A 14,344-nucleotide genomic window follows, 5' to 3' on the forward strand; every position below is an offset into this window, starting at 1 on the left:
GAATTCCATTTTTTTGCTGTTGTTGTTGCTGATGTTGAAGAGCCACTTTTAAAATCCTAAAAAAAAAAGGAAAAAACAGTAGTTTTTTTTCTTTTTCATTGAATAAAGAAAATTTACAGATTTTCAAAAAAAAAAAAAAAAGGAGTTACTAAAATAGGAATGTAATAATACTTTTATAAAAAAAAGTATCTATGTGACCACAAAAACCAGAAATGTATCTAGTACCTAATAGATGCTAGCCATATCTATATATTTCTCTAAATTTATCCCAAATAATTTTAGTTCTGAAGGATTTTATTAGTGTCATGTAAAAAAATGATGCTATGATAAAATAAATTTGAGAAATAATTAACCAAATTAAACAAGCTTTCATATATGTGTTCTAACCCCCCAAGTGCTCCATACCCATTTGACCTATATCACATTGTTTCCACAGAGCATCTCCCCAGACTGGCATTTTATAGAAATTTACTTTGGAATATGTTACAGGGATGGTCTCCCAACAGTGTGGAAAACTAAATAATGATGCTGCTGGCTCCACTTTGACACTGCCCTAAAATTTCAGATCCAGTCATTCTCAGCTAATAGGCTGGTATGGCTTGATATAACAAGTAGATGAATAATCACTGTGGACAGTAGGATATTTCAAGAACTCCATCAACCAACTTGACCTACTGACATTTATAGAACCCTCCATTCCCTCTCAGCAGAATACTCATTTTTCTCAAGTGCATTTGGAACATTTTTCAAGATGGATCATATTTAGGCTCATAAAATATGTCTCCATAAATTTAAGGTTATTTAAGTCCACACCATGTAAGTTCTCTAACTACAATGAAATTAAATTAGAAGTCAGTAACAGAAAGATCTCTGGATCATTCTCAAATACTTGGAAGTTTAATAGCATACTCCTCAATAACTCATGGGTAAAGAGGAAATGAATATAGTAACTTTAGTGAAATTTATAGCACTAAATGCTTTCACTGGAGAAGAAAAAATACATCAGATTCCACTTAAGAATACTAGAAAAAGGAGACAAAATTAAATTTGTGGTAAATAGAAGAAAAGAAATTATGAAAATCAGAGTGAAGTATCAATTAAATACAAAACAGTAAAACAATAGAAAAAATCAACTAAACCATTAGCTAGTTTTTTCAGATCAACAAAATTGATTAACTGTTGTGATGAGGAGAAAAAGGGAGATGACACGAATTACTAACATTGGGAATGAGAGGATGACATCACTAAAAATTCTATTAATATTAAAAAGATAATAAGGAAATACGATTAACAATTCTATGCCAATAAATTCAACAACTCAGATGAAATTGACAAATTCCATGGGAGACACAAACTACCAAAACTTACTCAAAAAGAAACAGATAACCTAAATAGCCCTATGCCTGTTAAAGAGATTGAATTTGTAGTTTAAAAACATTCCCACAGAGAGAACTCTAGGTCTAAAGGGTTTCAATGGTGAATTCAACCAAACAGTTAAGGAGGAAATAATACCTTGAATACATTCTTGTGTTAAATTAAAAAAGAAAGAACACATCCCAAATCATTATAGGAAGCCAATATTATGCTGATAATAAACTGAGACATTACAAGTAAAGAAAACTCAGATCAATACTCCTCATGAACACAGATGTAAACATTCTAAGTAAAAGTTTAGCAATTGAACCAAAGACTATAACAGAATGATAATACATTGTAACCAAGGGTAGTTGTGATATTATATGTAAATTTTTTTTTCATCCACAGTTCCTAGCTCATAACTTCCATAACGATTGTTATAGTCCTTTGTTATAATGTCGGGGGGCCTCAGAAGCAGCCCTCAGGAAACAAAACCTTTCTCTCTGACCTTCTCCTTTCTACTTTCACCCACCCAAGGCAGGACTCTTATCTGATTACAGGTTGTAATACCCTCATTCCAGAGAGGGTCCTGCCCATATTCTGGAGGAAGGAATGCTGCACAAAGAGACCAAGAAGAATCTGGACAGGTCTTGCTGGGTTTAGATAATACCCTTGTTGTCCAATCACATTTCAATACGATTGTCCTTGCTTCAAACATGGACAACAGAAGAAGCCTCCATCAAAGCCCCAAAGGACAGGGCTTGGGGAGCTTCTGAAGAGCTGAACACATGGAAGCTGACAGGAAGGTGAAGAAAGATTTCATCCATGTGCCAAGAGGGTGGCACATCCCACCTCCACGGGGACAGAAGCTTCTGCACTCAGGACCCTTCCAGACCTCGTCCTATATATCTCTTCATCTGACTGTTTATTTGTATCCTTTTAAATGTCCTTCATAATAAATGAGTAAATGTAAGTAAGTGTTTCCCTGAGTTCTGTGAGCTGCTCTATCAACTTAAACCCAAAGAGGGGGTCATGAGAACCCCAACATGAAGCCCATCAGTCAGAAGTTCTGGAGGCTCGGACTTATGAGTTGGGGGATGGAGAGGACAGTCTTGTGGACTGAGCCCTCAAACTGTGAGATCTGATGCTATCTCCAGGTAGCCATTGTCAGACCTGAATTGGAGGACATCCAGTTGGCTTCCACTACTTGCGATGTGTGGAAAAACCCCCAAACATTTGGTCATAGAAGTCTTCTTCTGTGTTGATGACTGTTGTTATGGTGTGAGAGCAGAGGAAAAACATCATTTGAGAGTTTTTCCTAAAACAGTGGTTTATCCCAGGAATGCAAAGTAGGTTTAACATTTTTTTTAAAATCAATCTATGTAATCACCATCTGAACAAATTTAAAAATAGAAAATGTATGGTCATCTCAATAGACAAAGAAAAATCACTTTGTAAAATTTAACATTCATTCACAATTTTAAAAAAAGCAACTCTCAGTAAACCATGAAGAGAAGGGAACTTCTTCAACCTTATAAAGCTTATCTACGAAAATCCTACAGCTAACATCATATTTAACACTAAAAGACTGAATGCTTTCCCTATATTTAACTCAAAAGGCATTTATCTGATAGAAACTTGAATCCAGAACACTTTTAAAACTTCCCAAAATTGATAGCAATAAAACAAACAACCCAACTAAAAATAAACAAAAGATGAAACAAAATGCATTGCTTCCTTTGTGCGCTTTACTTTTTAAGTATGTTCTTATATTTAACATACATTACTTTTGTTTTGTTTTAAATAGTTATTTTAAAAAGCTTGTTTGGCCTACGTTCCATTCACCTAAGGTGCTAAGTCTTAATTAGTACAGATAAATGAATTAGCATGAATAGTATATAGGCAGCTAATATATTACCTATTTCAGGTATCATAATACCTGTAATCCCAGAAGGCTGAGGCAGGAGGATCCCTTGAGTACTTGTGGTTTATAGTTCATCACAACACTGATCAGATGAAATAATACAAATGCAGTGACAGTGCCGAGCCTCATTCCCCATACATCCAGTGTGACACGAAAGCCAGGCTTGGGTACGAGAGCCAAACTCAGGGACAGGAGGGAAGGAGATAAAGAATGGTGACAAATTTTACCAATCACTGGTAATTTACAGTGCCTCTGTTAACAGAGAGAGAGAGAGAGAGAGAGACTCTAACTACAGGATTTTAACATGACGCACCGAAACAGGCTGCAAGAGGGAATGAGAGCCTGACTCCTATTGTATCTAGTTAGCTAATTTGACAACGCTGCAAACTGTGAAATCCTAATTAGGGAAAAAGTCAGGCTGGTGGGAGCACGGGAAAGCAAAAGAAGAAAATAAGCTACAAGTCTGCCTTTCTTCATGGTCCAGGACACACAGCCCTCCTGTGTAAATAACTCACAATTTCCTGCGCCCGACTTATACCACCAGACACCTGCAAGTTCGCTCCCTCCAGCCTTGGCGTCATCATACTGTACATAGCCCACTCCAGCACAGTACCATCCTATGAGAGCCCTAGCAAGGCTTTGTCTCCTTGCAGTCAGCTCTGCCACACAAACGCTATCAGAACACAGGGCGCCTCTATCAGGAAAACCAATTTACTTAATAAGGGGATCTGAGATTTTGGCCCCTAATAATCAACTTTTTTAGTGCCTCTTGCTAAATCTACACACCATTATGTATTAATACATAACTGTCTAAACTCAGAGTCACCCGTTGGTCTTCTCATGGACAGAATGCAGGTCCACATCCAGATACAGCTGGCTGGGTACTTGCTTAGGAACAGATAATGCATTCTGTCCTCTTCTTGCTTAGGAACGGATATTGCGTTTTGTGACCTTGCTCTCGCACAGCTTGTGCACTGCTGCCACCTACTGGAAAAACTATGCTAAGCCGCCAGAGGTAGACTTTTCATAGATTTCGTTCCAAACTGAGGGACAAATACTTTGTCAGCCAAGACTAGCGTTAATTAGGTCACCATATTATCCTAACTCCTGTCATCTAGGATGAAAGGAGCAAGAGCAGACAGGGCCACTTACGAAAGTGGAATTAAACATTTAAAGGCAACCAGGCCAATGACTATTTTTCTAAATAAGGACCTCTGAAGGACAGAATACTCATTTGGGAATGGCTGGAACCCGCATGGCAGGGTGGGATGGGGAGGGGAAGATGGAGAACAAGGAATGAGGGAGAGAAAGAGTAATAATAATCCCAATGGAGTAGCCCTCTGTGAACTTTATAACATTTCAGTAAGATCAGATCTGCAAATAAGCCACTAAAAACTGATAGAACTCACTATCACTATCAGCTCATCAGGGAATGAACAGCAGGTCCACACACACCTTGGTCCTCCAACAGTTTACATAAAAAACTGACATTCAAGGACCAGATCAGTGCCCTTGGAGATGAACTGGGCCCAAGACACATGTGGAACGGGCCTGTGGGTCATTGCTCTGCAGTCTCAGATTTCCGTTTTTGTCTGTATTCAATTTCACGAAGGCTTGAGAACTCTTTGGAAAGTCTTTCTCATCCCCACAGTTAGCTGCATCCTCCTAATTATGTATCTTGTGGTTTATAGCTTATCACAATACCAATCAGAATTTTTTTTTGAGACAGTCTCAAATTTACGAATTTATGAATAAAACACTGAGGACAATTGAGTCAGGAGCTGAGGCCATGAGCCAGGGAGCCCTCAAATGCAGCTAGAATCCATGCAGCCTGGCATAAATAACTGCAACACTTTGGGAATCTATTCCCCAGTTTTCATAAGATGAGAGTGCTAAGATCATCATCTAGTGGTGGAACACTTGGACCTTGTACATAATCTTGTAATTAATCTGAAGATGAAACCACCTTTTCAAAAATCGTATCAGTGAGAAAACTGCGGCAATGAGGGAAATCTGATCTAGCTAGTCCCCCTCTTGCCTTTAGCGTTCAAGCTGCCAAGCTAACTTTGGGAGACATTTGGTTTATGATTTAAATGGTAATAGCCCTTCCCTAAAACTCAGCCACCTATGTAAAGCTAATGAGAGACCACAGGGCTAGGAAGAGGAGAGGAGTCTGAATTCTGCTAATGTCTAGACATAAAGGATTGCCAGTCATTATTCCAGAGGTCAGAAGATATGTAACTTCCCCAATTACTCCTGCAAATAGCATCACTACTGTAGAATGGCCTTTTAAGATGTCTTTTCAAGTATTTTGTATGTCTGACACCCCAACTCAACCTAGACCTGCCAACTGCTCCTGTGGCCCCACCCGGAAGCAACTCAGCTCAAAAGGACAGCTTTGAGTCCCTGTGATTTTATCTCCAGCCCAACCAATCAGCAGCAAGCACCCATTGTCTAGCCACCCCCACCCCTTTCCCCAAGCTGCCTTTGAAAGACCCCTAACCTACAAGACTTCAGTGAGATTAATTTGAGTAATAATTCTGTCTCCCCTATATTGCTGAAGCAGCTTCGTTGTCTGGGGTGGTACCTGAGATTCGTTTTCTCACAGCCACAGAAAACTGGGAGGCAGACACACGGTGAGGTTGAGAGCAGAAGTGTTTCCGTTTGTTTGTTTGTTGAGATGGAGTCTCGCTCTGTCACCAGGCTGGAATGCAGTAGTGCGATCTGTGCTCACTGTAACCTCCACCTCCCGGATTCAAGCCATTCTGCCTCAGTCTCCCGAGTACCTGGGACTACAGGCCAGCTACCACTCCCGGCTAATATTTGAATTTTTAGTAGAGATGGAGTTTCACCATGTTGGCCAGGATGGTCTGTATCTCCTGACCTCATGATCTGCCCGCCTCGGCCTCCCAAAGTGCTGGGATTACAGGCGTGAGACACCACGCCCAGCCGAGAGAGGAAGTTTAATAGGTAAAAGAAAGAGAATAGCTCTCTCTGCTGCAGAGCGAGAGATCCCGAACGAGTTTTCCAGTCCATGGTGAAATGCAGGGGGTTTTATAGATGAGCTTGAGGAGGCGGAGTCTGATTTACATAGGGCATGAAAGATTGGTTAGACCATGTGTGCTATTTGCATAGGGTGGGGAAAACTGATTATTGTTAAGTGTACCATTTGCATAGGGCGAGAAAAGCTAGCTGCCTCCGCCCTAATCTTTAATTATGCAGATGGATTCTCTACCTGGCCTGTGCCGTGTTGCCTCCCTCTTTACTGTATAAGCGGTAACAAAGAAAAGGGCAGATGGCGCCTCCATGTTGGATATGCCTGGTTCACAGGTAGCCCTTTTATATTGACGCAGCTGCCGGCATTCCTCCGTGGAAACTTCCAGCTTGCTTATCTGTATTTGCAGCTTGATTGTTCAGGTTACTTTTAGTTAGGAAAAAATAATTTCTTGGGCTGCTTTTTGTTGGAAAGGAAGCCCCGCCAAGGACTGTTTTCCCCTCAGTATCTGCCTAAATAACTTCTTTCTAGCTCCCGTATCAGCGTGGCCAGCCTTTCATCAACTAAACTCTTTACTGCAGTGTTGTGGTCTTTGTGCTGAGGGCAAGGGGAACTCGTTGGGCAGTTACAAAGGTAGTGACATGAGTAGTGTTTTCTGCCCAGCATCCATGCGTGCTGACTTGGAAATATACAAAGATGTGTAACCCTGCCCACAAATGTCTTCTCAGCCTCAGTCTGTTTTAAGAAGTAACTCAGTCTTACTGAGTCGGCTCATTATAAATACATCTCGTGCAAGATTTTCTTTATTATTTTCTGGGTTGCCTTCTATCAGTGGTTATGACAGGGGTCCCGATCCAGACCCCAAGAGAGGGTTCTTGGACCTCTCGCAAAAAAAGAATTCGGAGTCTGTAGAGTAAAGTGAAAGGAAGTAAAGGATTAAAGAATGGCTACTCCACAGGCAGAGAAGCCTCGCGGGCTGCTGGTTGGCTATTTTTATGTTTTATATTCCTTGATTATATGCTAAACAAGGGGTGGATTATTCATGAGTTCTGAGAACGGGTTGGGCAATTCTCGGAACTGATGGCTCCTACCCCTTTCAGACCATAGAGGGTAACTTCCTGATGTTGCCATGGCATTTGCAAACTGTCATGGCACTGGTGAGAGTGTCTTCTAGCATGCAAATGCATTATAATTAGCGTATAATGAGCAATAAAGACGACCAGAGGTCACTTTTGTTGCCATCTTGGTTTGGGTGGGTTTTGGCTGGCTTCTTCACCACATCCTTTCATTGGGAAGGTCTTTGTAACCTGTACCTTGTGCCAATGTCCTGTCTCATCCTGTGACTTAGAATGCTTAACCTCTTGGGAATGCAGCTCAGTAGGTCACAGCCTCATTTTACCCAGCCCTTATTCAAGATGAAGTTGCTCTGGTTCAAACACCTCTGACAGTTTTTTCATACCAATTTTCCTTTGGGGAATCACCCCTCCATTATTGTGATAGAGACAGTGCTCAGTGTTAACCAGGCAATTTCATTTTCCTCCTGGGCACACAGGAAGCCTGTATTTCCCAAGCCATTTGCATGTTGGTGGATGATGAAGTGAGTTCTGACCAATGGAAGGTAAGCAAAAATGATGAGCATATTTCCAAACCCGTCCTAAAAAAATCTCTTTCTCTCTTCCTCTTCTGGTGATGCTGAAGACCGTGTGTTGAGGACAGTGGTTTCTGAGAATGGAAGGAGCCAGAGTCATGGTTAGCACTTTGAGAAAAGACACACAAGGGAGAGGAGGCTCCTGAGCTGGAATTTACATGGTGAAAAATAAACTGCTAATTCTAGAACTGACAACACTAAACCATGGCTCTAGCAATCAGAAAGTTGGTTACCCCAGAACAGATCTAGAATTATTGTGGTAGAGATTGACTAGAAAGACATATAAGGAACTTACTAGGTGAAGGAAATGTTCTATATCTTAATTGGGGTACTGTTTACATGGGTACATACATCTAGAAAGTTCAATGTATTGTACCCTTAAACCTGCACAATGTTTTGTCTTTATACCTCAACCAATAAAACTTAAACAAACAGGCCAGGTGCGGTGGCTCACATCTGTAATCCCAGCACTTTGGGAGGCCGAGGCGGGTGGATCACTTGAGGTCAGGAGTTCGAGACCAGCCTGGATAGCATGGTAAAACCCCATCTCTACTAAAAATACAAAAAAAAAATTAGCAGGGCATAATGGCAGTTGCCTGTAGTCCTAGCTACCTGGGAGGCTGAGGCAGGAGAATGGCTTGAACCTGGGAGGCAAAGGTTGCAGTGAGTCGAGATTGCACCATTACACTCCAGCCTGGGCAACAGAGTGAGACTCCATCTCAAAAAAAAAAAAAAAAAAAAAAAAATTAAACAGAAATGGGTGCAATAAAACCATTTAGGAGATTCTTTAGTTATCTAGGAAATGGTAGTTGAAAGTAACAGCAGAGGAGCAGAAGGAACAATAATAGTAAGGACAGAGAAAAGATACTAGACTTGAGAATTAGTGAAGAGGCAGAATGAATGGACCTCGGAGATAGTTTACATAGAATGAGTGAAGGATAGCTACGGATTGAAGATGACCACTAGATTCTTGGTTTAAAAAACGGAATGGCTTGTGCTGTCCACTTTATAAAACACTAAAGTTGAAGCAGATTGGTGAAGGAAAGAAGACAAAGAGTTTCATATTTCACATGTGTTCGGGGTGACCATAAACCACGCAACTGAGGTTTGAGTAGCAGGTGGGGATAAATGGGTTTGACCTTGGAAGAGAGGTCATTGTCACCTAGTGACCTTTTGGGTGTCATTTGCATGGATGAAAAGAGCTGTGAAAGTAGAAGAAAATGCTTAGGAAGAGATGTAGAGTGAAGTGAAATAGAAGGGCCAAAGGACAGAGCCCCAAAGGACTCCAAATACTGAGTTTACTAGAAAGGAAAGGGTTGGCAAAGAACACTGACATATCATCAGAGAGACAGGAAGAAAGTATGACCAATGACGTGAAAATAAAAAAAAAACAAACCAGAAGCGAGAAGTCAACTGTATCAAGTGCCCTAAAAGGCCAGGTAAGATAAAGATGGAAGGCCAGGCGCGGTGGCTCAAGCCTGTAATCCCAGCACTTTGGAAGGCCGAGATGGGCGGATCATGAGGTCAGGAGATCGAGATCATCCTGGCTAACACGGTGAAACCCCGTCTCTACTAAAAAATACAAAAAATACAAAGAAACTAGCCAGGTGAGGTGGCGGGCGCCTGTAGTCCCAGCTACTCAGGAGGCTGAGGCAGGAGAATGGTGTAAACCCTGGAGCTTGCAGTGAGCTGAGATCCGGCCACTGCACTCAAGCCTGGGTGACAGAGCGAGACTCCGTCTCAAAAAAAAAAGAAAAAAAAAAGATAAAGATGGAAAATGTTCTTTGGATTTAGTAACAGGAAGGTCGTTTTGTGGTTATTCAGGATTTGAATAGCTTAAGTGGCAAACAGGAGGTGGAAAAATGGACCCAGAAAATGTCCATTTTCACCTCATCCATGAAAACTAGCTCTGAAGAGGAGATTAAAAAAATAAATAAAATTTAAAAATTAAAAAATAAAACACCAGTATCAGGAGAGAGCTTTTTGTAAAAAAAAAAAAGATTAAAAAAAAAAAAGATTTTCAAAGATGCTTACATGTTGATAAAATTAGCCAGGAGCCAGTAGAGACAGGTGTTGAATGGACTGAAGATAAAGATAAGAAGTTTCTCTGAGAAGGTGGGAGCAGCTGGCACAGGTAGAGGCTCTGACTTGGATAACAGGTGGAATTGGAGAGGATAGGTTTGGTGGGGGTCGCTGCAGATAGTTTTATCCCTGATCGAGGGATATTGAAGACATTTCTACTTGGTGGTTTACATCTACCTCATAAAGTGGGAGGTGAGGACATCTCCCGAGGGAGACATGAGGAAAAGAGGGACAGAGATTCAAAATATAGAGAGTAGAACTGCACCTATGAAGAAAACACAGTAGGATTCCTGGGACGTGTTCAGGGCACAGTGTTAAGTTGAAGTCAGTGACCATGATTTTGTCGTGAGAACAACCTGCCAAGTTCTGCCATTTTCTCAGGCAGAACTCTGTGGTTCACGCCCAAGCTAGAGTGGAGAAGAGTTGGGTTCATCTATGACTGTGGTTTGACAAAGAGACAATGGAAAGACAAAGGGCCAAGGGATTGGGCTCTTGGTAAGAGAGTGAATGAGATGATATCCCATGGAATCCAAGGAGGGCAGAAAGAGAAGACAGGAGGAAGCTGGTGAGCAGGGGGAACACGGAGGGGATAATGAGAAGAGGTCCTGTGGCTGCCACAGCACAGTCATAGTGGAAGTGCTTGAACAAACAAACCCAGCAGGACTGGTGGGTTGACAGAGAGTGAGGTGCCTGCATGCGTGATTTCAGCAAATCGAACATCTCGGGGAAAAAAATAGCCCAGGGAGTGGATAGCTGAGACATCGTAGAGAATGCATCACAACAAAAGGCTGGGCGCAGTGGCTTATGCCTGTAATCCCAGCACTTGGGGAGGCCGAGGTGGGTGGATTCCCTAAAGTCAGGAGTTCAGGACCAGCCTGGCCAACATGGTGAAACCCCATTTCTACTAAAAACTACAAAAATTAGCCAGGCATGGTGATGGGCACCTGTAATCCCAGCTCCCTGTACTCCCTGTAAACTCACCTGTAATTACTGCGTCTGTAATCCCTGTAAACTTGGGAGGCTAAGACAGGAGAATTGCTTGAACCAGGGAGGCGGAGGTTGCAGTGAGCCAAGATCGCACCATTGCACTCTAGTCTGGGCGACAAGAGCAAAACTCCATCTCAAAAAATAAATAAATAAATAATGCATCACAACATTGAAAGGCTACTGACTGGGTGATCCACCTTTTAATAAGTATTGAAGTATTAATAACTTCTATTGATGATGAGAGGCAGGGTGGAGAGGAAACCTATGCCATGGTTTGACACCAAAGTCTTCCATGAATGAGAAGCAGCTCCCTCGACGTCAGCAGATAACAGCCGGGTGCAGAGTATGAGAGTGGTATAACCAAACGGCAGTGGATAAAGGAAGGATGGAGGCTTGAGCAACACGTCATTCTCCCCTGCCCTGAAGAATGTGGACAGTGAGATGCAGAGAAATCTCCACTCTGAGGACTAAGGACAAAATTACGTCTTAGAAAAGAAGATCAGGGCATTTTTAAGGCAAAGAAGTGGGAGAGACTAGTCGGTGAAGATGGGAGTTTATGGAATAATATGAGTGCATTTATTGATCACAAAACACACATAGAGAGTTTGAGAGTGGGAGGTTTTGTCGAGGGGAAAGAGCACAGAGGAGGATAGACGCCCAGAGGGACAATATGTAGGTGACAACTGAGAAAACAAGACAAGGTGCAATCACTGGATTTCCAGAGCCCCTTTGCACAGTGGCACTGGGGCCTCACAGAATTTAGCCATGGCCAGGAGGGAGGCCAGGGCCTGGGGCTATGAATTCCCATTCCTCATGGTCTGGCACAACAGGTCTAGCACCAGGGAGTAATCCAGCAAGAGTCGGAAGGTTCTTTGCTGTACGGGCTGTCCCTGTCCTTTGGAGTTGGTGCTTTGGATTAAGACAGAGCAGACAAAAAAAAAAAAAAAAGACAGAGCAGACAGGAGCTGCAACCTACTATGGCTGGGGGAGTTGTTCTACAGGTACAGTTGATACTGACCAGGTTGGTTCTGCCCTTGAGCAGTTAACCAATCACTGTGACAGCAGGTCTGGCAATGGAGAAAAGATTTATTCATAAGGCAGCCTGGTCAGGAGGCGGGAGAATAGCTCTCAAATCCACTTCCCCAAAATAAGGCTCAGGGATATGTGTGGGTGTGTGGGTTAGCGAAGTGTGATGGTCTAAGGCACAGGCAGAGGTGACTGGTAGTGGGCGAGATGAAATAATTAGTGCTCTGCACAAGTGTCATTGGGGTTCATGGCACTTCACTGAACGCATGTTCAGAAAATGGTGGTGTTAGCGTATCTGAGGACGGAGTTTTTGTCCTTCTGACATCAAAAAGCCACCTCTCGGGCACTTGCAGAGGCCCAGTTGAAGGGTCAATAGGTGATTTCGTCTGGTTTGAACTGGACAGGAGCAGCCTCAGATTCCTGAAAAATAACTTCAGCGGCTGTTACCATGGTGACATATAAATGTTATCCTTAAGGAAGCCAGCAGGATTAAGTTCCAGCATTCTGCAGTGCAGCCTTCAGCTACCTGTGGAAAAAGGGAACAATATGCGAGTGACCGAATCAAGCAGGGCAGGCTGACTGCGGGGAACCTCATTGGATTCACCTCTTGGTTTCACAGTGGGAAGACGTGGGTTCGAGGAAACTGAGGGAACTCGCGAGAGAGTTGAAGCACCTGACATGGGGTCCTGGTGGGGTGCAGAGGACAGGCTAGTGGGAGGCTTAGGCCAGAAAACCAAGAGGACAAGAGACTGGCAGTGCAGGATGTCAAAAGTGGGCGCAGTGGAAGGGAGTGGGCGAGAAAAGTAGCCAGAGTGGGGGATTGGGCTGAGAGCCCTTCTCTCTGTCTCTAGGCAGTTGGCCCTGGACATGAATTCTCATAGTTTCTCCTTGTTCTCCTGAGAGATGGGGTTTTGGATGGAACCAAAAGATGCTGCAGTCCTGGACTAGCATGCGGTGCTTTCCTCACTGACTCCTGGAATCCATAATAAAAGGTGAGAGGCGAGGCCGGAGGCAGTGGCTCATGCCTGTAATCCCAGCACTTTGGGAGGCTGAGGCAGGTGGATCACTTGAGGTCAGGAGTTCAAAACCAGCCTGGCCAACATGGTGAAACCCCATCTCTTTTTAAAAAAAAAAAAAAAAAAAAAGATTAGGCATGTCGGCGCACACCTATAGTACCAGCTACTTGGAAGGCTGAGGCGGAAGAATTGCTTGAACTCAGGAGGCAGAGGTTGCAGTGAGCTGAGATCGCGCCACTGCACTCCAGCCTGGGCAACAGAGACCCTGTTTCAAGACAAACAAACAAACAAAAAGGTAAGAGGTGCGTATCTCCAGCAGAGGGAGCTCAGCCCTACAGAGAAGTTGAACTCAGTGGGCCACTTCCCTGGGGCCCCTGGGGAGAGGCTCAACGAGGACTTACAGGGACAGCTTTGGAGGGACAGGAAAAATCCAGAGACATGCCAGCCAGTAATGGGAAGCCTCAGTGTCAAGGCCACGGCACATCTGGGCTTCGAGGAGGAGGCATTGATCCTGAAGGAGCTGTGGACAGCGAAACAGGAAGTTCCTCCCTCCCTGCCCACTTCTTCCTGAGGGGTCCGCACTGGGTTTTCCAGGGTCCCTGGCGTCCCAAGAGTCACAGGATAAAGCTGCCAAAAGCTAGTACTGGGCAAGGTCATGGCTAGGGGAAGACCTCGCCTTCATCCTCTGTGACCCCAACCCCGTTCCCGTTTACCTGCCAGGTTGGCTGCATGGTCCTGTGTGGTGCAGGGACATTTGTTAGGATGAGGACTGTGTGTGACCCCTGGCAGGGACAAGGTGTAGCTGCCAAAGCTAATCACATGAATAACCTCAATGTAATGAGTTGTTTGAATCGTAAAAGTTTATAAGCCCTTATGTTTGGTCTTTGTCAACCTCCCAGTGCTCCTCCCACGGGCCCCTCAGGTTCTATCCTGAGTGGAGGCCCCACGCCTCATGGCCTCAACAAGACCCTCACTGCCAGACAACTGGCCTGTTGTCTTCTCGTCTGCCCCAGCCCTGTCCTGATACCAAGGCTTAGTAAAATGATGACGCATTTATGCCTGGGTCCCTTTTCCCTCCCCAAAGAATTTTCAGACATTATGTTATTTACTCTTTTGAGACTCTTATAAAAATTACATATATAAACATATATACATTTGTGTATAAACACACATTTGTTATTTTTTTGCCAAATCAACACAATTTTCTCAGATATTATCTATAAATTATAACTTGGCCGGACGCAGTGGCTCACGCCTGTAATCCCAGCACTTTGGGAGGCCGAGGTGGGCGGAACACGAGGTCAGGAGAT

The sequence above is a fragment of the Colobus angolensis genome, unplaced genomic scaffold, assembly GCF_000951035.1.
Source record: "Colobus angolensis palliatus isolate OR3802 unplaced genomic scaffold, Cang.pa_1.0 Scaffold6, whole genome shotgun sequence".
Classification (NCBI taxonomy): Eukaryota; Metazoa; Chordata; class Mammalia; order Primates; family Cercopithecidae; genus Colobus; species Colobus angolensis.